The following is an 18,478-nucleotide window of genomic DNA, read 5'->3' on the forward strand; positions in this document are numbered from 1 at the left end:
TTTATTGTTATGTTTTTTGGATTTGAAAGATAATGACAAAAATTATATAGAGACATTTGGTCCCACATCGGTCGATGACAACCAGGAAAACTTAGATGTGCGTGTACAAAAGTAGAGCCGATGAAACAGAATAGGCATACCTTTCTCGACCTTTTGGCTAAGATCAAGTGTAGTATATGTTCTTATCAGTTTAATATCTGATACGTGGACCATTGTCTCGCATGATATTAAATTAATTTTTTCGGGGGAAGAGCCGTCTCGGTAGCTTGCTGCTGGGGTCTTCGAGTGTCGCCCTTGTGTTGCACTTCTGCTTGGGCCAGACACACCCAATTAAATCAAAGTTAAATGTTTACTTGATTGTATTCAATTTACTCGCATCTAGTGTAATATTATTTACACAAACGTCAAATGATTTAATTAAAACAACAATTCAACACATAATGAATTAGAAAGACTAAACTAATAATCCTCATAACTTGTATCAACTATAACATTAATACGGCTTTGAAGTCCAATGAAAAGTGACAATTTTCGTATATTTACTATTACTTAGATTTGCTAGTTTGTAAAATAGGGTTGGATAACAAAATCTCCACCCCTCAATCATTAGAAATGACTAGAATGATAAATAATGAACTATCACGGTGAAAAATGGTTTCATACTATTTAATTATGTAAAGACACAAATTTATTCTTTGGCTAGTTCTTTTGAGGAGACCGATGACAAATGAAAGAGTTTTGAAATTCAAGAGATTTTAGTACGATAAAATGTGTTTTATTGTGTAAAATATTTGAAATAACTAAGCAATAATTTGTTATGTAAAATGTTTTCTATTTTCTTCACATTGGAGAAATCTTAACAATTACATCGGAGTGAAAATAGCTCAAATGGATTGTGAGCATTTTAAGGCGTGGATGGTTTAAAAATATGAGGGAAAAAGTTTATTCTCCAATATTTTATTGTTATGTTTTTTGGATTTGAAAGATAATGACAAAAATTATATAGAGACATTTGGTCCCACATCGGTCGATGACAACCAGGAAAACTTAGATGTGCGTGTATAAAAGTAGAGCCGATGAAACAGAATAGGCATACCTTTCTCGACCTTTTGGCTAAGATCAAGTGTAGTATATGTTCTTATCAGTTTAATATCTGATACGTGGACCATTGGCTCACATGATATTAAATTAATTTTTTCGGGGGAAGACCTGTCAAAGTAGCTTGCTGCTGGGGTCTTCGAGTGTCGCCCTTGTGTTGCACTTCTGCTTGGGCCAGACACACCCAATTAAATCAAAGTTAAATGTTATCTTGATTGCATTTAATATACTCGCATCTAGTGTAATATTATTTACACAAACGTCGAATGATTTAATTAAAACAACAATTCAACACATAATGAATTAGAAAGACTAAACTAATAATCCTCATAACTTGTATCAACGATAACATTAATACGGCTTTGAAGTCCAATGAATAGTGATAAGTTTCGTATATTTACTATTACTTAGATTGGCTAGTTTGGAAAATAGGGTTGGATAACAAAATCTCCACCCCTCAATCATTAGAAATGACTAGAATGATAAATAATGAACTATCACGGTGAAAAGTGGTTTCATACTATTTAATTATGTAAAGACACAAATTTATTCTTTGGCTAGTTCTTTTGAGGAGACCGATGACAAATGAAAGAGTTTTGAAATTCAAGAGATTTTAGTACGAGAAAATGTGTTTTATTGTGTAAAATATTTGAAATAACTAAGCAATAATTTGTTATGTAAAATGTTTTCTATTTTCTTCACATTGGAGAAATCTTAACAATTACATCGGAGTGAAAATAGCTCAAATGGATTGTGAGCATTTTAAGGCGTGGATGGTTTAAAAATATGAGGGAAAAAGTTTATTCTCCAATATTTTATTGTTATGTTTTTTGGATTTGAAAGATAATGACAAAAATTATATAGAGACATTTGGTCCCACATCGGTCGATGACAACTAGGAAAACTTAGATGTGCGTGTACAAAAGTAGAGCCGATGAAACAGAATAGGCATACCTTTCTCGACCTTTTAGCTAAGATCAAGTGTAGTATATGTTCTTATCAGTTTAATATCTGATACGTGGACCATTGACTCACATGATATTAAATTAATTTTTTCGGGGGAAGTGCCGTCTCGGTAGCTTGCTGCTGGGGTCTTCGAGTGTCTCCCTTGTGTTGCACTTCTGCTTGGGCCAGACACACCCAATTAAATCAAAGTTAAATGTTTACTTGATTGTATTCAATATACTCGCATCTAGTGTAATATTATTTACACAAACGTCAAATAATTTAATTAAAACAACAATTCAACACATAATGAATTAGAAAGACTAAATTAATAATCCTCATAACTTGTATCAAATATAATATTAACACGATTTTGAAGTCCAATGAATAATGAATAGTTTCGTATATTTACTATTACTTAGATTGGCTAGTTTGGAAAATAGGGTTGGATAACAAAAACTCCACCCCTCAATCATTAGAAATGACTAGAATGATAAATAATGAACTATCACGGTGAAAAGTGGTTTGATACTATTTAATTATTTAAAGACACAAATTTATTCTTTGGCTGGTTCTTTTGAAGAAACTGGTGACAAAAGAAAGAGTTTTAAAATCCGAGAGATTTTAGTACGAGAAAATGTGTTTTATTGTGTAAAATATTTGAAACAACTAAGAACTAACTTGTTAGGTAAAATGTTTTCTATTTTCTTCACATTGGAGAAATCTTAACAATTACATTGGAGTGAAAATATCTCAAATGGATTGTGAGCTTTTTAAGGCGTGGATGGTTTAAAAACATGAGGGAAAAAGTTTATTCTCCAATATTTTATTGTTGCGTTTTTTGGGTTTCAAAGATAATAAAAAAATTATATAGAACCATTTGGTCCCACATTGGTCGACGAAGGCTAAAAAACTTAGATGTCAGTGTATAAAAGTAGAGCCGATGAACAAGAATAGGCGTACCTTTCTCGGCCTTTTGGCTAAGATCAAGTGTAGTATCTATTCTTATCAGTTTAATATCTGATACGTGGGCCATTGGTTCACATGATATTAAATAAAAAATTTCGGGGGAAGACCCGTCACAGTAGCTTGCTTCTGGGGTCTTCGAGTCTCGCCCTTGTGTTGCACTTCTACATGGGCCATATGCACCCAATTAAATCAAAGTAAAATGTTTTCTTTATTGCATTTAATATACTCGCATCTAATGTAATATTATTTACTCAAACGTCGAATGATTTAATTAAAAAAACAATTCAACACATAATGAATTGGAAAGACTAAACTAATAATCCTCATAACTTCTATCAAATATAATATTAACACGACTTTGAAGTCCAATAAATAGTGAACAGTTTCGTATATTTACTATTACCTAGATTGGCTAGTTTGGAAAATAGGGTTGGATAACAAAATCTCCACCCCTCAATCATTAGAAATGACTAGAATGATAAATAATGAACTATCACGGTGAAAAGTGGTTTGGTACTATTTAATTATGTAAAGACACAAATTTATTCTTTGGCTGGTTCTTTTGAGGAGACTGGTGACAAATGAAAGAGTTTTGAAATTCGAGAGATTTTAGTAAGAGAAAATGTGTTTTATTGTGTAAAATATTTGAAATAACTAAGCACTAAGTTGTTATGTAAAATGTTTTCTATTTTCTTCACATTGGAGAAATCTTAACAATTACATTGGAGTGAAAATAGCTCAAATGGATTGTGAGCTTTTTAAGGCGTGGATGGTTTAAAAACATGAGGGAAAAAGTTTATTCTCCAATATTTTATTGTTGTGTTTTTTGGTTTTGAAAGATAATGAAAAAAATTATATAGAGACATTTGGTCCCACATCGGTCGATGACAACTAGGAAAACTTAGATGTGCGTGTATAAAAGTAGAGCCGATGAAACAGAATAGGCATACCTTTCTCGGCCTTTTAGCTAAGATCAAGTGTAGTATATGTTCTTATCAGTTTAATATCTGATACGTGGACCATTGTTTCACATGATATTAAATTAATTTTTTCGGGGGAAGAGCTGTCACGGTAGCTTGCTGCTGGGGTCTTCGAGTGTCGCCCTTGTGTTTCACTTTTGCGTGGGCCAGACACACCCAATTAAATCAAAGTTAAATGTTTTCTTGATTGCATTCAATATACTCGCATCTAGTGTAATATTATTTAAAAAACGTCGAATGATTTAATTAAAACAAAAATTCAACACATAATGAATTGGAAAGACTAAACTAATAATCCTCATAACTTGTATCAAATATAATATTAACACGACTTTGAAGTCCAATGAATAATGAATAGTTTCGTATATTTACTATTACTTAGATTGGCTAGTTTGGAAAATAGGGTTGGATAACAAAAACTCCACCCCTCAATCATTAGAAATGACTAGAATGATAAATAATGAACTATCACGGTGAAAAGTGGTTTGATACTATTTAATTATTTAAAGACACAAATTTATTCTTTGGCTGGTTCTTTTGAAGAAACTGGTGACAAAAGAAAGAGTTTTAAAATCCGAGAGATTTTAGTACGAGAAAATGTGTTTTATTGTGTAAAATATTTGAAACAACTAAGAACTAACTTGTTAGGTAAAATGTTTTCTATTTTCTTCACATTGGAGAAATCTTAACAATTACATTGGAGTGAAAATATCTCAAATGGATTGTGAGCTTTTTAAGGCGTGGATGGTTTAAAAACATGAGGGAAAAAGTTTATTCTCCAATATTTTATTGTTGCGTTTTTTGGGTTTGAAAGATAATGAAAAAATTATATAGAACCATTTGGTCCCACATTGGTCGACGAAGGCTAAAAAACTTAGATGTCAGTGTATAAAAGTAGAGCCGATGAACAAGAATAGGCGTACCTTTCTCGGCCTTTTGGCTAAGATCAAGTGTAGTATCTATTCTTATCAGTTTAATATCTGATACGTGGGCCATTGGTTCACATGATATTAAATAAAAATTTTCGGGGGAAGACCCGTCACAGTAGCTTGCTTCTGGGGTCTTCGAGTCTCGCCCTTGTGTTGCACTTCTACATGGGCCATATGCACCCAATTAAATCAAAGTAAAATGTTTTCTTTATTGCATTTAATATACTCGCATCTAATGTAATATTATTTACTCAAACGTCGAATGATTTAATTAAAAAAACAATTCAACACATAATGAATTGGAAAGACTAAACTAATAATCCTCATAACTTCTATCAAATATAATATTAACACGACTTTGAAGTCCAATAAATAGTGAACAGTTTCGTATATTTACTATTACTTAGATTGGCTAGTTTGGAAAATAGGGTTGGATAACAAAATCTCCACCCCTCAATCATTAGAAATGACTAGAATGATAAATAATGAACTATCACGGTGAAAAGTGGTTTGGTACTATTTAATTATGTAAAGACACAAATTTATTCTTTGGCTGGTTCTTTTGAAGAGACTGGTGGCAAAGGAAAGAGTTTTGAAATTCGAGAGATTTTAGTAAGAGAAAATGTGTTTTATTGTGTAAAATATTTGAAAAAACTAAGAACTAACTTGTTAGGTAAAATGTTTTCTATTTTCTTCACATTGGAGAAATCTTAACAATTACCTCAGAGTGAAAATAGCTCAAATGGATTGTGAGCTTTTTAAGGCGTGGATGGTTTAAAAACATGAGGGAAAAAGTTTATTCTCCAATATTTTATTGTTATGTTTTTTGGGTTTGAAAGATAATGAAAAAAATTATATAGAGACATTTGGTCCCACATCGGTCGATGACAACCAGGAAAACTTAGATGTGCGTGTACAAAAGTAGAGCCGATGAAACAGAATAGGCATACCTTTCTCGACCTTTTAGCTAAGATCAAGTGTAGTATATGTTCTTATCAGTTTAATATCTGATACGTGGACCATTGACTCACATGATATTAAATTAATTTTTTCGGGGGAAGAGCCGTCTCGGTAGCTTGCTGCTGGGGTCTTCGAGTGTCTCCCTTGTGTTGCACTTCTGCTTGGGCCAGACACACCCAATTAAATCAAAGTTAAATGTTTACTTGATTGTATTCAATATACTCGCATCTAGTGTAATATTATTTACACAAACGTCAAATAATTTAATTAAAACAACAATTCAACACATAATGAATTAGAAAGACTAAACTAATAATCCTCATAACTTGTATCAAATATAATATTAACACGACTTTGAAGTCCAATGAATAATGAATAGTTTCGTATATTTACTATTACTTAGATTGGCTAGTTTGGAAAATAGGGTTGGATAACAAAAACTCCACCCCTCAATCATTAGAAATGACTAGAATGATAAATAATGAACTATCACGGTGAAAAGTGGTTTGATACTATTTAATTATGTAAAGACACAAATTTATTCTTTGGCTGGTTCTTTTGAAGAGACTGGTGACAAAAGAAAGAGTTTTGAAATTCGAGAGATTTTAGTACGAGAAAATGTGTTTTATTGTGTAAAATATTTGAAACAACTAAGCACTAACTTGTTAGGTAAAATGTTTTCTATTTTCTTCACATTGGAGAAATCTTAACAATTACATTGGAGTGAAAATAGCTCAAATGGATTGTGAGCTTTTTAAGGCGTGGATGGTTTAAAAACATGAGGGAAAAAGTTTATTCTCCAATATTTTATTGTTACGTCTTTTGGTTTGAAAGATAATGAAAAAATTATATAGAGACATTTGGTCCCACATCGGTCGATGACAACTAGGAAAACTTAGATGTGCGTGTATAAAAGTAGAGCCGATGAAACAGAATAGGCATACCTTTCTCGGCCTTTTGGCTAAGATCAAGTGTAGTATCTGTTCTTATCAGTATAATATCTGATACGTGGGCCATTGGCTCACATGATATTAAATTAATTTTTTCGGGGGAAGACCTGTCAAAGTAGCTTGCTGCTGGGGTCTTCGAGTGTCGCCCTTGTGTTGCACTTTTGCTTGGGCCTGACGCATTCAATTAAATCAAAGTAAAATGTTTTCTTTATTGCATTTAATATACTCGCATCTAGTGTAATATTATTTACTCAAACGTCGAATGATTTAATTAAAATAACTATTCAACACATAATGAATTGGAAAGACTAAACTAATAATCCTCATAACTTGTATCAAATATAATATTAACACGACTTTGAAGTCTAATGAATAGTGAACAGTTTCGTATATTTACTATTACTTAGATTGGCTAGTTTGGAAAATAGGGTTGGATAACAAAATCTCCACCCCTCAATCATTAGAAATGACTAGAATGATAAATAATGAACTATCACGGTGAAAAGTGGTTTGGTACTATTTAATTATGTAAAGACACAAATTTATTCTTTGGCTGGTTCTTTTGAAGAGACTGGTGGCAAAGGAAAGAGTTTTGAAATTCGAGAGATTTTAGTAAGAGAAAATGTGTTTTATTGTGTAAAATATTTGAAAAAACTAAGAACTAACTTGTTAGGTAAAATGTTTTCTATTTTCTTCACATTGGAGAAATCTTAACAATTACCTCAGAGTGAAAATAGCTCAAATGGATTGTGAGCTTTTTAAGGCGTGGATGGTTTAAAAACATGAGGGAAAAAGTTTATTCTCAAATATTTTATTGTTGCATTTTTTGGGTTTGAAAGATAATGAAAAAAATTATATAGAGACATTTGGTCCCACATCGGTTGATGAAGGCTAGGAAAATATAGATGTGAGTGTATAAAATTAGAATCGATGAACAAGAATAAACATACCTTTCTCGGCCTTTTGTCTAAGATGTGTATGTATTCTTATTAGTTTAATATCTAATACGAGGACCATTGGCTCACATGATATTAAATTAATTTTTTCGGGGGAAGACCCGTCACAGTAGCTTGCTGCTGGGGTCTTCGAGTGTCGCCCTTGTGTTGCACATCTGCTTGAGCCAGGCGCACCCAATCAAATCAAAGTTAAATGTTTTCTTTATTGCATTCAATATACTCGCATCTAGTGTAATATTATTTACACAAACGCTGAATGATTTAATTTAAACAACAATTCAACACATAATGAATTCGAAAGACTAAACTAATAATCCTCATAACTTGTATCAACTACAACATTAATACGGCTTTGAAGTCTAATGAATAGTGACAAGTTTCGTATATTTACTATTACTTATATTGGCTAGTTTAGAAAATGGGATTGGATAACAAAATCTCTACCCTTAAATCATTAGAAATGATTAGAATGATAAATAATGAACTATCACGGTAAAAATTGGTTTGGTACTATTTAATTATGTAAACACACAAATTTATTCTTTGGCTGGTTCTTTTGAGGAGACTGGTGACAAATGAAAGAGTTTTTAAATTCGAGAGATTTTAGTACGAGAAAACTTAGATGTGAGTGTATAAATGTAGAGCCGATGAACAAGAATAGGCGTACCTTTCTCGGTCTTTTGCCTAAGATCAAGTGTAGTATCTGTTGTTATCAGTTTAATATCTGATACGTGGGCCATTGGCTCACATGATATTAAATTAATTTTTTTGGTGGAAGACCCGTCACTATAGCTTGGTGCTGGGTTCTTCGAGTGTCGCCCTTGTGTTGCACTTCTGCTTGGGCCAGATGCACCCAATTAAATCAAAGTTAAATGTTTTCTTTATTGCATTCAATATACTCGCATCTAGTGTAATATAATTTACACAAACGTCGAATGATTTAATTAAAATAGCAATTCAACACATAATGAATTGGAAAGACTAAACTAATAATTCTCATAACTTGTATCAACTATAACATTAATACGACTTTGAAGTCCAACGAATAGTGACAAGTTTCGTATATTTACTATTACTTAGATTTGCTAGTTTGGAAAATGGGGTTGGATAACAAAATCTCCACCCCTCAATCATTAGAAATGACTAGAATGATAAATAATGAACTATCACGGTGAAAAGTGGTTTGGTACTATTTAATTATGTAAAGACACAAATTTATTCTTTGGCCGGTTCTTTTAGGAGACTGGTGACAAAGGAAAGAGTTTTGAAATTCGAGAGATTTTAGTACGAGAAAATGTGTTTTATTGTGTAAAATATTTGAAACAACTAAGCACTAACCTGTTAGATAAAATGTTTTCTAATTTCTTCCCATTTGAGAAATCTTAACAATTACATTGGAGTGAAAATAGCTCAAATAGATTCTGAGCTTTTTAAGGCGTGGATGACTTAAAAAGATGATAGAAAATATTTATTTTCCAATATTTTATTGTTGCGTTTTTTGGGTTTGAAAGATAATGAAACATTTGATATAGAGACACTTGGTCCCACATTAGTCGATGAAGGCTAGGAAAACATAGATGTGAGTGTATAAAAGTATAGCCGATGAACAAGAATAGACATACCTTTCTCGGCTTTTTGGCTAAGATCAAGTGTAGTATCTGTTCTTATCAGTTTAATATCTGATAGGTGGTCCATTGTCACATGATATTAAATTAATTTTTCGGGGGAAGACACATCACGGTAGTTTGCTGCTAGGGTCTTCGAGTGTCGCCCTTGTGTTGCACTTCTGCTTGGGCCAGACGCACCCAATCAAATCAAAGTTAAATATTTTCTTTATTGCATTCAATATACTCGCATCTAGTGTAATATTATTTACACAAACGTTGAATCTTTTAATAAAACAACAATTTAACACAATGAATTGGAAAGACTAAACTAATAATCCTCATAACTTGTATCAACTATAATATTAACATGGCTTTGAAGTCTAATAAATAGTGACAAGTTTCATATATTTACTATTACTTAGATTGGCTTGTTTGAAAAATGGGGTCTGATAACAAAATATCCACCCCTCAATCATTAGAAATGACTAGAATGATAAATAATGAAGTATCATGGTGGAAATTGGTTTGGTACTATTAAATTATGTAAAGTCACAAATTTATTATTTGGCCGGTTCTTTTGAGGAGACTGGTGACAAAGGAACAAGTTTTGAAATTCGAGAGATTTTAGTACGAGAAAATGTTTTTTATTGTGTAAATTATTTGAAACAACTAAGCAATAACATGTTAGGTATAATGTTTTCTAATTTCTTCACATTTGAGAAATCTTAACAATTACATTGGAGTGAAAATAGCTAAAATGGATTCTGAGCTTTTTAAGGCGTGGATGGCTTAAAAACATGAAAGAAAATGTTTATTTTCCAATATTTTATTGTTGCGTCTTTTGGTTTTGAAAGATAATGAAAAAAATTATATAGAGACATTTAGTCCCACATCGGTCGATGAAGGCTAGGAAAACATAGATGTGAGTGTATAAAAGTATAGCCGATGAAAAAGAATATGCATACCTTTCTCGGCCTTTTGGCTAAGATCAAGTGTAGTATCTGTTCTTATCAGTTTAATATCTGATACATGGGCCATTGGCTCACAGGATATTAAATTAATTTTTTCGGGGGAAGACCCGTCACGGTAGCTTGGTGTTGGGTTCTTCGAGTGTCGCCCTTGTGTTGCACTTTTTCTTTGGCCAGATGCACCCAATTAAATCATAGTTAAATGTTTTCTTGATTGCCTTCAATATACTCGCATCTAGTGTAATATTATTTACTCAAACGTCGAATGATTTAATTAAAACAACAATTCAACACATAATAAATTGGAAAGACTAAACTAATAATCTTCATAACTTGTATCAACTATAACATTAACACGGCTTTGAAGTCTAATGAATAGTGACAAGTTTCGTATATTTACTATTACTTATATTGGCTAGTTTAAAAAATAGGGTTGGATAACAAAATCTCTACCCCTCAATGTTTAGAAATGACTAGAGTGATAAATAATGAAGTATCACGGTGGAAAGTGGTTTGGTACTATTTAATTATGTAAAGTCACAAATTTATTCTTTGGCCGGTTCTTTTAAGGAGACTGGTGACAAAGGAAAGAGTTTTGAAATTCGAGAGATTTTAATACGAGAAAATGTGTTTTATTGTGTAAATTATTTGAAACAACTAAGCAATAACCTGTTAGGTAAAATGTTTTCTAATTTCTTCACATTTGAGAAATCTTAACAATTACATTGGAGTGAAAATAACTAAAATGGATTCTGAGCTTTTTAAGGCGTGGATGGCTGAAAAACATGAAAGAAAATGTTTATTTTCCAATATTTTATTGTTGCGTCTTTTGGTTTTGAAAGATAATGAAAAAAATGATATAGAGACATTTGGTCCCACATCGGTCGATGAAGGCTAGGAAAACTTAGATGTGAGTGTATAAAAAAAGTATAGCCGATGAAAAAGAATATGCATACCTTTCTCGGCCTTTTGGCTAAGATCAAGTGTAGTATCTTTTCTTATCAGTTTAATATCTGATACATGGGTCATTGGCTCACAGGATATTAAATTAATTTTTTCGGGGGAAGACCCGTCACGGTAGCTTGGTGCTGGGTTCTTCGAGTGTCGCCCTTGTGTTGCACTTTTTCTTTGGCCAGATGCACCCAATTAAATCATAGTTAAATGTTTTCTTGATTGCATTCAATATACTCGCATCTAGTGTAATATTATTTACTCAAACGTCGAATGATTTAATTAAAATAACAATTCTACACATAATGAATTGGAAAGACTAAACTAATAATCCCTATAACTTGTATCAACTATAACATTAATACGGCTTTGAAGTCCAATGAATAGTGACAAGTTTCGTATATTTACTATTACTTAGATTGACTAGTTTGGAAAATGGGGTTGGATAACAAAATCTTCACCCCTCAATCATTAGAAATGACTAGAATGATAAATAATGAACTATCACGGTGAAAAGTGGTTTGGTATTATTTAATTATTTAAAGACACAAATTTATTCTTTGGGTGGTTCTTTTGAAGAGACTAGTGACAAATGAAAGTGTTTTAAAATTCGAGAGATTTTAGTTCGAGAAAATGTGTTTTATTGTGTAAAATATTTGAAACAACTAAGCACTAACCTGTTAGGTAAAATATTTCTATTTTCTTCACATTGGAGAAATCTTAACAATTACATTGGAGAGAAAATAACTCAAATGGTTGTGAGCTTTTTAAGGCGTGGATGGTTTAAAAACATGAGGGAAAAGTTTTTTTATAGGATCTCGGTTTTATCGATAGAGACGGGGGTCTGGCTATTGATGAAGGCTTATGAAAAACGGTTTGAAAGAAATCTTGTTAAGGAATTAATTCACTTTCTATTCTACGCAAACACTTGTAAACACTTGAAACAGATTCAAGAAGGAATTGTTTACTTGGGTTTGAAGCTCAAGATGAAAGATGAAAAGATGACAGAAATGAAAGAATACAGTAGTTTGTTTATGGATGTTCGGAGAAACTCTCCTACGTCACCCCTTCTTCCAACAACCGGAAAAATTCAATATAATATGATTCGAATCAAATACAGTTTACACACACTTAGCTCACTATTGAATAAAACACCCTCTGTTCAGTTTACAAGATGAAGAATATCACTAAGCTAAAGGTGTTTTTGATTCTAGCTCTCTCTTGATTCACACACAGTATAATCAGGAAAGCAACTTCACAGTAAAAGGCTTGTAGCAAGCAAAATTGTAGATTAACTTTTTGTAAAATCTGCAGTTCGTAAGGCTGATGGTCCGTTGTCCTTGACATTTGATAAATAATAGGTAAAGACTAACGGTCGAATCTTTAGAATGATACGTGGAACTCTTCCATTGGAAAGCCTCCATTGTACACAGCAGGTTCTGATGACAAGGATCGTGGTCGTACACCACTGGCAGTGCGCCGAATATTCCATCAGAGATGTACCTACAAAATAAGTAATATGAGGAAAATTCTCTTACGTGGAATTCGTTGGTTGGTTGCATATAGCTGTTGTACTAATCTTCACTAGAAAGTGGAGCATGAGTAGGGTACAACTATAGCACGTGGGTAGGCGGGTGCTAGCTTCCAGCATACTACTTAAGCTAATCATTAGACGTATTTTAATTAGACGCCCTTGTCTAATGAAATCAAACATCCCCGTCTAATAACAGAGACCATTAGACCGCCTGGTCTAATGGAATTAGACTTACGTCTATTTACAATCACTTTAGACTAATCTGAAGGAGTTAGACTTACGTCTAACCTTCACTAATTAGACTACACGTCTAATTATCCAATAAGCATTAGACTGCACGTCTAACTACACTGAGTTAGACTGCACGTCTAACTTCACTAAGTTAGACTGCACGTCTAATTCCGGTTCTACTTCAGACTTGTCTGAAGGAGTAAGATTTACGTCTAACCTTAACTAATTAGACTACACGTCTAATTATCTAATAACCATTAGACTGCACGTCTAACTCTACTGAGTTAGACTGCACGTCTAATTCCGGTTCTACTTCAGACTTGTCTGAAGGAGTTAGACTTACGTCTAACCTTCACTAATTAGATTTCACGTCTAATTATCCAATAACCATTAGACTGCATGTCTAACTCCATTGAGTTAGACTACACGTCTAATTCCGGTTCTACTTCTGACTTGTCTGAAGGAGTTAGACTTACGTTTAACCTTCACTAATTAGATTACATGTCTAATTATCCAATAACCATTAGACTGCACGTCTAACTCCACTGAGTTAAACTGCACGTCTAATTCCGGTTCTACTTCAGACTTATCTGAAGAAGTTAGACTCACGTCTAACCTTCACATTCAAATAGACTGCACGTCTAACTCCGCTGAGTTAGACTGCACGTCTAATTCCATATACATTACACTACACGACTAATTCCGTATACATTAGACCACACGTCTAATTCCAAATATATTAGACTACACGTCTAACTCCGCTGAGTTAGACTACATGTCTAATTCCGAGATCTATTAGACTGCACGTCTAACTCCACTAGTTAGACTACACGTCTAATTCCGAGATCTATTAGACTGTACATCTAACTCCGCTGAGTTAAACTTCACGTCTAATTCTTTGCATCTGATGCCAAAATCGGTCTAATGAGCCTCATTAGAGCCAAGTCTCATGAAATATGAGTTCGATACACCTGCATCAAAACTCATAAATCATTTCATCATCAAAATTCTAATGGTTAAATTATTTCAACACTTAATTAAAATAATTTGACCCAACAATTACCCCCTTTTTGATGAAAAATTGAAGAACTGCATATATATATACACCAAAATATGCATTCATCATATAAACAAAACCCTGTTTGCATGCACATAAAACATTCAAAATATCAAAATCAGATAAATCATAAATGAGTGTTTTCAAAAGAAACACACAAAATGTTGTTCAAAGTAACCAAGATAAGTTCATAACAAAAACATCATCAAGAGATAAACAGAATTTCATCTCAAAATAAAAATAGTTTCCTTTCTAATCTTCTTCTTCTTCCTAGTCTTTTCACTGGAAAGGATGATCTTCAACCTAGGAAATCTCTAAGACTGCGGTTAGATGAGGGTTGGAGATATCTCTTTTCCTTTTCTTGGATTTGAGCGTATTCCCCTTTTGAATGAAATCGACAACCTTCTGGTTGTTCAGGATTTTAGAAGGAAGGTGAAAGCTCTTACCGGGTTTATTTAGGAGGAAACAAATGAGAGAGCTAAGAGGACCATAAAAACCAAAAATAGTCTTCCAAGCAACAACCATTCTGACAAGATTTCCGAAGAGGAAGCTTGTCCAGTTGATAGGGGCACCCTAATGATAGCCACCATCATCTGAAAGACCTTCGAACAATACTTGTAAGAGGACTCTATGGAGAGAAGAGATTTTGAGATGATATCGCTTAGAAGAGCAAACTCATCCTTCAGGAGGTTTTTCTTTCCATGAAAGTCCATTTGAGGAGAATCAGAAAAGACTTCCATCGTTGTAATCATTATATCAGGCGGAGTGGTTGAAAACTCATCAATACCTACGTTTGGAAGCTGGAAAAACATACCGAATGACTATTCGGTGATGCAGATCATCTGGCCCATCACGACCCCAGCAACGACTTTATCCTGATAAATGCCAGCGGTTTCGAAAAATTCATGAACCAACTGTTCGTGATAGAGTTCATGAGGGGTGATGAACTTTCTCAGCCTAGAGGCTTTCAACAATTCGAACATCTTGTGCATGCCTGGAGATTGTAGAGTGGATATGGATTTGAAATCCACTTGAATCGATTTAGGACGGAAAATGGACATTTCGACTTGATGAACAAAGTTTTAGTCGATTCGAATTCTAGAGAGAGAGATGGATTTCGAAGAGCTCTTATCTTTAGAATGGTTGATTCAATAAATATCAAGGTCTAATCAGGCAGAGAATAACTAATGATTACTCCTACCGTCAAGAACTCAAAGGTCTATTCCCAATAAATGCAGCATTTAATATTAGCATGAAACCGAATAGTTAATACTAAGTGTACAAGCAAAGTTGTCAAAATATTAGTCATTCCTTATATATTGAGAGACACATGTCTTTAATTCTTTTGAGGAATGACTGATTTAATTTTCGGCGGGAAAGTGAACTTGAGCAGAAACATTAGCAAGGGACAATTGTCCAATTAGCCAGAAGATGAAGGGTTTAATTACACCAGTAGTTAGACGTTTATTCTCCTTTTCACATTTTCAACTTCCTTTTGAAAATAAGTCTATTAGACGTATACGTCTAATTATGCAATAACATCACGTGAGACACGCGTGTCTGGTTAGACGTGAGCATCCTCTTGCTCATAACGTAAAAACGTCTAACATCTATTAGACGTATCCGTCTATTAGACGTATCTGTCTAACCATGCAGGTTAGAATAACTAAGAAAATGATTCCAGATGTAGATTAAACTGCTAAAGTAGACGTGCGTCTAAGTAGTTGTGTTTCTGAAACCCTTAATCATTAAGACAAATTAAGGACCTTTGTCTTTCATGTCTGTTCAGTTGCGTACTACGTTCCCCCTCAATTTATGCACGTAATCACATCAATCAAGATCAACAAGACCTAACATGTTTCTGAAATGAGAAAACTTAGCTTCCGGTAGGGGTTTCGTGAAAATGTCTGCACTTTGTTGATCTGTAGGAACATGTTCAAGACGAATCTTCTTCTGATTGACGTGTTCTCGGATGAACTGATGCCTGATGTCAATATGCTTTGTTTGAGAATGTAGAACTGGATTGTAGGTGATTGCGATAGCACTCGTGTTGTCTCAGAAAATTGGAGATTCATCAGCTTCAATCCCATAGTCCCTGAGTTGTTGTTAAATCCACAGAACTTGAGAGCAACAACTTCCAGCTGTAAGATAATCTGCTTCAGCTGTAGACGTGGCGACCGACGTCCGCTTCTTGTTGAACCTTGAGATTAGACGATCTCCAAGGAACTGGCAAGTTCCACTTGTGTTTTTTCTATCAATTTTGCACCCTACATAATCTGCATCTGAAAAACTGGTTAAATTGAAACTGGAATCCTTCGGATACCACAGTCCCACACTTTGAGTTCCCTTTAAGTATTTAAGAATACGTTTAGTAGCAATAAAGTGAGAGAGTTTAGGATTAACCTGAAATCTGCCACAAACACCAACAACAAATTGAATGTTTTGGCTTGCTAGTTGTTACATACAGAAAGGATCCGATGATTCCTCTATATGTTGTTACATCGACACTTTGGCCACCTTCATCTTTATCCAATTTACTAGAAGAGCTCATTGAAGTATTTGCTGCAGAACAGTTCTCTAAACCAAACTTCTTTAGCAGTTCTTTGGAGTATTTAGCCTGGTTGATAAGGGTTCCGTTTTCTAACTGACGGACTTGAAGCCCAAGGAAGAACGTTAATTCTCCCATCATGCTCATTTCAAACCTGTCCTGCATCAGCTTAGCAAACTTCTCACACAGTTTGGGGTTAGTTGAACCAAAAATAATGTCATCAACATATATTTGAACAAGTAGAATGTGAGAGTCTTTAGTGAATCTAAACAAGGTTTTATGTACTGTTCCAACAACAAAGTCATGATCAAACAAGAATTCAGTTAATGTGTCGTACCAAGCTCTAGGAGCTTGTTTCAGACCATACAATGCTTTATCAAGCTTATAAACATGATTAGGTAAAACATGATCTACAAATCCCGGGGGTTGCTCAACATATACTTCTTCACTTAATTTTCCATTTAGAAATGAAATTTTCACATCCATTTGAAAAACCTTAAAGTTCTTAAATGATGCATATGCTAGGAAGATTCTAATTGCCTCTAGTCTTGCAACCGGTGCAAAAGACTCATCAAAATCAATACCTTCCTCTTGTCTGTATCCTTGAGCAACTAAACGAACTTTGTTTCTAATGACTAAATCGTCTTCACTAATCTTGTTTCTAAAGACCCATATTGTTCCTATAACTGACTTGTTAGTTGGTTTAGGAGTAAGATACAACACTTTATTTCTCAAGAATTAGTTTAAATCCTCTTGCATAGCATTGATCCAATCTGGATCAACTATAGCTACACCAATTTTCTTGGGTTCAATATGAGAGATAAATGCAGAGTTAGCCATTTCATCCATTAGTTGACGTCTTATCCTTCGAGGAGAAAAAGGATTTCCGATTATCAGTTCTGGTGGATGATTTCCGTTACATCTAAAGTTGGATCCAAGAGGATTGATCATCTGAACTGGTGACACCGCAACGTCCAAACTCTCAACTTCTTGTTGAACAAGAGTTTGTACGTCTAGTTGAACTTCAACCGGATCAGCCACTGGATCAGACAAAGCCATCCGCTTATCCAAAGTTTCTTCTTCTTCACTTACAAACTCAAGACTAGTCGCTTTTAGTCTGTCAGCAAGATCAATGGATTCATTGGATTTTCTCTCAACAGGATCATCAAACACTAAATGGAGGGATTCTTCAACTGTTTGTGTTCTTTTGTTGTATACTCTGTAAGCCTTGCTTACTGATGAGTATCCTAACATGAATCCCTCATCTGCCTTAACATCAAAAGCGGTCAAATAAATCTTTCCATTGTTATGGATAAAACATTTACACCCAAATATCTTAAAATAAGAAAATGTGGGAATTTTCCCATAGTACAGTTCATAGGGGGTTTTATTAAAACGTTTGTTAATTATTGACCAGTTTTGTGTATAGCAGGCAGTACTAATGGCTTCCGCCCAGAACCTCTGAGGAACATCTGATTCAGCAAGCATAGATCTCGCTACTTCCTTCAGAGTTCTCACTCTTCTCTCAGCAATACCGTTTTGCTGAGAAAAGAGTGAGAACATAAGAAAATGTGGGAATTTTCCCATAGTACAGTTCATAGGGGGTTTTATTAAAACGTTTGTTAATTATTGACCAGTTTTGTGTATAGCAGGCAGTACTAATGGCTTTCGCCCAGAACCTCTGAGGAACATCTGATTCAGCAAGCATAGATCTCGCTACTTCCTTCAGAGTTCTCACTCTTCTCTCAGCAATACCGTTTTGGTGTGGAATTCTAGCACTAGACAACTCATGCCT

The 18,478-nt window shown here is 34.0% G+C and overlaps 13 non-coding genes across 13 annotated transcripts; all 13 read left to right on the plus strand.

The window, feature by feature from the left end:
* Positions 1 to 136: 136 nt before the first annotated feature.
* Positions 137 to 331, plus strand: LOC124917848. The gene has a single exon (XR_007097254.1). It is a non-coding gene; the product is annotated as a U2 spliceosomal RNA (small nuclear RNA).
* Positions 332 to 1,092: 761 nt separating this feature from the next.
* Positions 1,093 to 1,287, plus strand: LOC124917855. Its single transcript, XR_007097260.1, has one exon. It is a non-coding gene; the product is annotated as a U2 spliceosomal RNA (small nuclear RNA).
* Positions 1,288 to 2,048: 761 nt separating this feature from the next.
* On the plus strand, positions 2,049 to 2,243 carry LOC124917850. Its single transcript, XR_007097256.1, has one exon. It is a non-coding gene; the product is annotated as a U2 spliceosomal RNA (small nuclear RNA).
* A 759-nt stretch (positions 2,244 to 3,002) lies between these two features.
* Positions 3,003 to 3,197, plus strand: LOC124917849. Its single transcript, XR_007097255.1, has one exon. It is a non-coding gene; the product is annotated as a U2 spliceosomal RNA (small nuclear RNA).
* Positions 3,198 to 3,958: 761 nt separating this feature from the next.
* LOC124917856 lies at positions 3,959 to 4,153 on the plus strand. The gene has a single exon (XR_007097261.1). It is a non-coding gene; the product is annotated as a U2 spliceosomal RNA (small nuclear RNA).
* A 758-nt stretch (positions 4,154 to 4,911) lies between these two features.
* On the plus strand, positions 4,912 to 5,106 carry LOC124917858. The gene has a single exon (XR_007097263.1). It is a non-coding gene; the product is annotated as a U2 spliceosomal RNA (small nuclear RNA).
* Positions 5,107 to 5,867: 761 nt separating this feature from the next.
* On the plus strand, positions 5,868 to 6,062 carry LOC124917846. Its single transcript, XR_007097252.1, has one exon. It is a non-coding gene; the product is annotated as a U2 spliceosomal RNA (small nuclear RNA).
* Positions 6,063 to 6,821: 759 nt separating this feature from the next.
* LOC124917845 lies at positions 6,822 to 7,016 on the plus strand. Its single transcript, XR_007097251.1, has one exon. It is a non-coding gene; the product is annotated as a U2 spliceosomal RNA (small nuclear RNA).
* A 761-nt stretch (positions 7,017 to 7,777) lies between these two features.
* LOC124917854 lies at positions 7,778 to 7,966 on the plus strand. The gene has a single exon (XR_007097259.1). It is a non-coding gene; the product is annotated as a U2 spliceosomal RNA (small nuclear RNA).
* Positions 7,967 to 8,450: 484 nt separating this feature from the next.
* LOC124917853 lies at positions 8,451 to 8,645 on the plus strand. Its single transcript, XR_007097258.1, has one exon. It is a non-coding gene; the product is annotated as a U2 spliceosomal RNA (small nuclear RNA).
* Positions 8,646 to 9,405: 760 nt separating this feature from the next.
* On the plus strand, positions 9,406 to 9,597 carry LOC124917847. Its single transcript, XR_007097253.1, has one exon. It is a non-coding gene; the product is annotated as a U2 spliceosomal RNA (small nuclear RNA).
* Positions 9,598 to 10,355: 758 nt separating this feature from the next.
* LOC124917857 lies at positions 10,356 to 10,550 on the plus strand. Its single transcript, XR_007097262.1, has one exon. It is a non-coding gene; the product is annotated as a U2 spliceosomal RNA (small nuclear RNA).
* A 764-nt stretch (positions 10,551 to 11,314) lies between these two features.
* Positions 11,315 to 11,509, plus strand: LOC124917852. The gene has a single exon (XR_007097257.1). It is a non-coding gene; the product is annotated as a U2 spliceosomal RNA (small nuclear RNA).
* The last annotated feature ends 6,969 nt before the right edge of the window (positions 11,510 to 18,478 follow it).

Source organism: Impatiens glandulifera, unplaced genomic scaffold (assembly GCF_907164915.1).
Source record: "Impatiens glandulifera unplaced genomic scaffold, dImpGla2.1, whole genome shotgun sequence".
Lineage (NCBI taxonomy): Eukaryota > Viridiplantae > Streptophyta > Magnoliopsida > Ericales > Balsaminaceae > Impatiens > Impatiens glandulifera.